The 6,152-nt window shown below is 34.2% G+C and overlaps 1 long non-coding RNA gene across 1 annotated transcript; it reads right to left on the reverse strand.

The window, feature by feature from the left end:
- Nucleotides 1-575: 575 nt before the first annotated feature.
- Nucleotides 576-5,643, reverse strand: LOC128787539 (uncharacterized). Its single transcript, XR_008430732.1, has 3 exons — nt 5,586-5,643; nt 753-858; nt 576-677 (listed from the first exon to the last, which is right to left on the reverse strand). It is a non-coding gene; the product is annotated as an uncharacterized LOC128787539 (long non-coding RNA).
- Between the last annotated feature and the right edge of the window lie 509 nt (nt 5,644-6,152).

Below are 6,152 nucleotides of genomic sequence, written 5' to 3' on the forward strand. Positions count from 1 at the left end.
CCTGGAGAAAATGATATTGTAAACCACTATAGCTTTGTTTCAGACAGGACAGTGGGATAAATCCTAATAAAAACTATACAACTATAAATATATAAGGTAGATCCTGTGTGTCAGGGCTCTCAATTGTTCATTGCTGGATTACAGTACAAAACATGACATTTATTAGATGAACTGATATGGCAAACTTGAGGCATACGAGAAATTTTACAGATCAGAATGAGAATCAGCAAAGCTCACAACATTTACCTAATCCAACATTTCAAGTTCCAGCTTACACTTTCAAACTATTCAGTTAGAACAATATATATCATATGTTTGACAGTAAAGGCATGATCATTCCACAGCATGTTACGGAACAGACCAGTTGTTGGTTTTTTTGTACTGCCATCATCAACATATGTGCTTGGCATTATTGGCAAGCTTAGAGGATGTGATAGATTCTGAGCTTTTTAAAGCTGTCTACATGCTGTCTACAAAGTCTGACTCCAAAAGGCTGAACATGCAGCCAGAATAATTGTGTCTACTATATTTATTAATAAGAAAATTGGCAAGAGGTTTTCGTTATGCAGCTTATATCATGGCAGATGTTTTCCTTGATGAGTATAAAGCATTTCCTCCCCTTTAACATTTCTTTTTCCAGCTTCCTGGTCTTAATGACTCATCCATTCCATAATTCCCTAGAACAATGAAACAAGTTCAATTCCTACATTTGCCATCTACTAGGTCAGGAATAAATAAAATCTTCCACTCACCTGGGAGTTTTTTGATGAGCCACTTGATTGATTTGACGGTAATGAACAACATTGAATAAAACAATAAAAGAGCATCCTTCATGAAATGATCTTCACAGGAACATCTCTGAAAATAAAATATCCTTTCTTCAAATTAATATCAAGCATGACTTAGAAAATGAACTAGATCTCACTGTTTATTTTACTTTAAATGCACCTAAAAGACTGTATCTATGGCAACTAAAGCCACCACTAAAACATCTAATCAGTAATACTCTGTCAATCCCTCCAGAAGGTCCTACCATGGTACTGTAAGGTCTATAGGCAGGAAAGAAAGCCAAAGGATTGCAGACAAACCTTTGGTGAGTCACAAGCCCAGGAAGTGAATTCTGTCTACTCTTTATAGTCCAGTCACTGGCAGAGATGTTTGCTCTGGACTGTGGTCAAGTTAGAGAAACCTGATCACTTCTATAACCCTCATGCATGACTTCATATCCTTATAAAGGCTTATACTATTGAAAGGTCATCACTGTGGGATTCTACAGCTCCTTGGTTTTCTTTCTATGCAATGTTTGAGTAAGAAAGGCTGGATTATTTTAGCAGCCATTTTCTTCAGTGTGTTTCTGATAAAAAATTGACATTGGTTTTCAAATCCATATAATAATGAAAAGTTTCTTCATGCTCTTTATTTTAAGATCTAGAGATAAATTCCTCTTCTCTGTTGGAACAGCCACAAAATAATGTTAATTAACAAATGGCAATGTTAAAGCTTGCAATGTTGATCATTGCATATTGAGTGCATCACTTGAGAAGTTGTTAATATCAGTGATGATCATATGCGAAAAGGGAAAAGAAACTATCCAATTTAATGGTTCTGCAAGAAAATAATTTTTAAGTAGAACAAGACTAAAATAAGCAGTAGAGATATTTTTTTTTAGCATTTACAAAAATAACTTTTAACTAGAATAAAATTCACAAATATCTGCTGAACAAGATGAGATGAGAAATTATGAATGCCGTAAATTGGACATTCTGAATGCAACTAATTTAATGAGACCATTAGTGAAACTCCAATTAGATGCAGCATAATTATATTGCTCTATCATAAATATGGCTGATTTAAAATTCTTTTTCTCAGAGACTGGATATAAGTGCAAATTAGAGCACTTGTCCTCTGCTACGATAGGTTTTGTTAATAATAATACATATTTACATATGAAATTAAAATATAAGATGTAGATTGTTATATACTTTTATTATTAAAATCAGTACATGACTCAAAAGCCAGTTAATAAAATATGTGATAACATAATATCCAACGTAGTATCTGCACATGAATTTGAGAGCCATTATTATGTAATGTAACATAATATGATTGTCCTTACTAACTTCACCAGACGGAAGCATCATCTACATATATGTATTTTTAAAATTAGTCTTTAACTATTTTTATTGAACTCTTACTGACAAAGGAAAATTGCATCATTGGCTGCCCCACTTTAATTATTGTATTAAATTAAGCCACTGTTGTCTCTAAATTTCTATTACTTGCAGTATCATGCAGTATGATAGAATATCAATATCACTAGAATATCAACTCTGGAGTTCATAGTAACAAGGTTGTTTTGCAGCAGAAAAGCAGAAAGTGTTAGAAAGTTCAGGACGTATTTCAATTCTCACTGACTTAAAGTATTTCCTCTTGAACCTATGCAATTTTTGCAATTTAAACAAAAGTTATTTATTTTTAACTGGTAAAAGGAATGAAGAACTATTTCTTTCTACCTAACATTTACAGTCCCCTACTACTTCACTGAAGCAATTCCAGGTTTTCCTGATCTGCTGCCAGTAGAAACTACTGGGCAGTTCTTCTCTCTTTCCAGTGGAATTCTCTGATATTGCTTTGTAACAGCCCTAAATAGACTGTGAAGTTTACTGAAAAAATTCTATCAAACTTTAAAATATGTTTGAGCTGGCCTAAAAATCTGCCTTTACACAAAATATTTTTTTCCTTTTAAACATTCTTTTGACAAAACAAACAAGAAATAATATTTTTCCTGTAGGATTTGGTTGTCCTTACCTCAATGACAGTATTTTCCTCAATTAATGACATGCCTATAATCCTATAATTAGGCTCATCAGACAATGTAAAATTCTTCTTTTAGAACTAACACAGATATCTGTTAATATTTGATAATTCCCTCAAAATTAGAAGTGCTCATACTAGCACTTTTACTCATTTTATTAGTTTTTACTAGTTTTACTACTTTTTACTAGTAATAGAATTTATTATTAGGAAATCAGTTTTTCTTTCAATTTTTCAAAATTTGTCTGAAAGTTTTTAAATATTGGGTGAGAGGGATGAATTCTCAGTTTTCATCTCTTATTTTGTCATGTGGGAATTATCATTGAAGGATTAATAACCAAGTGGAAAACTAGGAATTTACAGGATTTGAACCTTCAGCTTTTTCACTGTGAATTGTCTTTTGGAGTCCAGTGGTAATCTATGATGTATAAATTTTAGTGTTCATGTCAATATGGAGCTAGCATTATGGCTACATACACAAGTTACAGCATTGCAAACTAGAATGCAGAATAATAATGCATATTCATTCCTTTGAAATATTTGTTCATATAAATGTGTTTGCTACAGCTGTCACTGGGATATAAACTATCATTTAGCATGGACTAGAACCGTGAAATGGTTAATGTTGATCAGACAAGACATACTGAAGGACCAGCCTTACAGCTCTCTATTGAAAAGGTGTGACATTGACCAACACTCATGTCAGCAGCACTTAAAAGTAATACAGAAATATTCAATGAGTTGTTTTTTTTTTTTTTAAATCCACCACAATTATCAGTAAAATGCATATGTAATGCTGAATATTTGAGGGGGATTTTTCATAGAAAAGGTTTCTGAAGTTACAACCCAAATAATGAAAAGATCATTTTTTGGTTCTTTTTAAGGGCTAAAGAAAAGAATTCTACACAATTCCAGAAACCTTAAACTCAAAACCTGGCAAAAACCTATGTGTTCAAGAGTTTCCCCTTACAGTAAAAGAAAGCTTTCTGACACAAATTATACTCAAACAAAAGGTTCCTTAATCTCTGCCAGTTTCTCAAAGGAAAAAGTTTCAGCAGTGACTGCTCAAGCTCATTTTTGAAGAAACTTTTGTTTCAGAAAAAAAAAAAAAAAGAAAACCAAAACGCTCTACAGAATTTCTAGAAGGAAAACATCCCTGATAACTCAAGCCTAATATTGCTGGAACATAGATGGTACTAAGAAAGATGGTTAGATAGGTATATAAAAATTTGTCTCCTTGATAAATCTTGCAACACAAACCAAGGAAACCTTGTCCCTCTTGACAAGTTGTTACTGTACCTGTGACATATAGGAGGTAATGCCGTGTTAAGTTATAGGTCTAGTCAGGCATCCTGTCACTGTTAACAACCAAAAGTGGGTGTTCAGAGAAGGGTATACAGAAAGGAGGAAGGATATGCAAAGCATCCTCAAGGTTGTCTTCTAGTTACCAGTTTGAACTGGTAAGGAAGCACGTGTGATTTGGGCACACTTTGGGTTCAGAAAACCTCAATCACTCCCTTCTCTATGGACACATCTAATCAGTGTGACTTTTAGAATCCACAGCAGGCACTTTCAATATGGTCTTCTGAGGCAGGAATGTAGTACAACATTGGTGCCACATAGTCTAGTAGAGAGCAATATTGCCTTTAGGTGATGATGAATAAGATAATGATATATATGATGTCTCTCATCAAATGTGCCCACTACCAAAGACGGGAACACTACTTTTGTGCTATTATTCTTTTTTGGTTCATCGTGATCATGATTTGAAAAAGTAAAGCATTTCCATGGCAATAATTTAAGGTTGTAAACAAGCATTTAGGTAAATGTAGAATACTACACTTACAAAAGCTTATGTTTATACTTATTAATGGTATCTTCCATTCACATCATGTTCTATATATTAATTACTTAGTATGAAAAGTTGGAGGGTCCCTAATCTTTTTCACAGGAGGCAGTAAAAGTTTTTTTACAATTTTCTTTTCTCCTATATTTCCATTAGGTATTTTGCCATTAATTTCCTATCAGTCTTTTAGCTAAATTGAAGCAAAAGATTTGCCTTTAATGTGCAATACCAGCAAGTCTGTAACAGCACATTTGTCTTTATGGGCAAAACCCCCCTTTTTGCTTTTCATTTTAATTTTCTGTGTTAAGTCTAAGTTAAATCTCTTTTGGGCTCTAATTTTTCTACACTGCCTAATCTTTAATACACAGAATACACCTATCAAACAAGTTTATTTCCATCCTGATTATTTTCTCACTTTTATGGAGGATACTTAGAGATACAAAATCCTTCCTGACAATTCTCTGCCCTGCCTGGGGGCCCTGCCCTCCTCCTGGCTGGGCACAGGTCCTATGCCCTTTGTTATGCAAAGAATTGGCAGTCCAAGGCCTCCCACCTGGGGCTCCAGCATCCAGAGCTCCTGTGCAGCTCCCATGCAGCTGCTCACTGCCCTCTACGTAATTCCAGCAGAGGAAGATAGCAACCACAGACTCAAGAAACTCACCCACTCAAAGGAAGAGAAAGACTGAGCATGGAACTAATTAGCATAAGAAGTGAGAGGATCATTCAACCAGTAGAAGGTAGGACACTAATTAATAAGAAAAATAGATAACATTGTAGCTAATGAACTGTGATTTCTTTTTTTTTTTTTTTTTTTTTTTTTTTTTGCTAGAATGTATGGAGTGCAAAGTTTTGAGAATCAGCATGCTAGCTTTGTGGATTTAGCACCTAGTACCCATCTTTGGACAAATACAAAATAAACAAATACCTGGGCTCTGTGTGCGAGACTGGCTTATTGCACACTGGGTGATGAATCCCTCTTTTAAGAACAGCCTTAGCAGATACTCTTCTAGGAATGTTGCTGTATTATACAGAAACCAGATATGATTCTTCCATGAGTTAACTTGGCACTTCACATCATAAATTATCTTATGAAATAATCAGAGTAGATTCTTCATGACAATTTATTTCTACTATCAGACTTCATTTTTTTTTTAATATTCTGAAAGTGCTCTCATAACTTCCCAGTTACATTGCTCTCTTGCTATAAAAAACATCTATAGTATGTATGTAAATGTCTTGTTAAGTGCAATCTTTCTCTTTGATTTTTAAAGAAAGGCTGTAGGCACCTTTCATCAGGAAGGCACCCAAATGTGAGAAATCTGAGTATGTGAGAAGGCTAAAAAAGGTACATACACAATAATGTATTGTGAACAATAATGTATTGTGAACAATGCACCTAAATGCTAAATGATGGCAGCATTTAAGACAAAGTACCATTGACTAGCTTTGACAGCTGCCCACTATGGAATACTAACTTGCATCACCAGGAGTA

Source organism: Vidua chalybeata, chromosome 4, assembly GCF_026979565.1.
Source record: "Vidua chalybeata isolate OUT-0048 chromosome 4, bVidCha1 merged haplotype, whole genome shotgun sequence".
Lineage (NCBI taxonomy): Eukaryota > Metazoa > Chordata > Aves > Passeriformes > Viduidae > Vidua > Vidua chalybeata.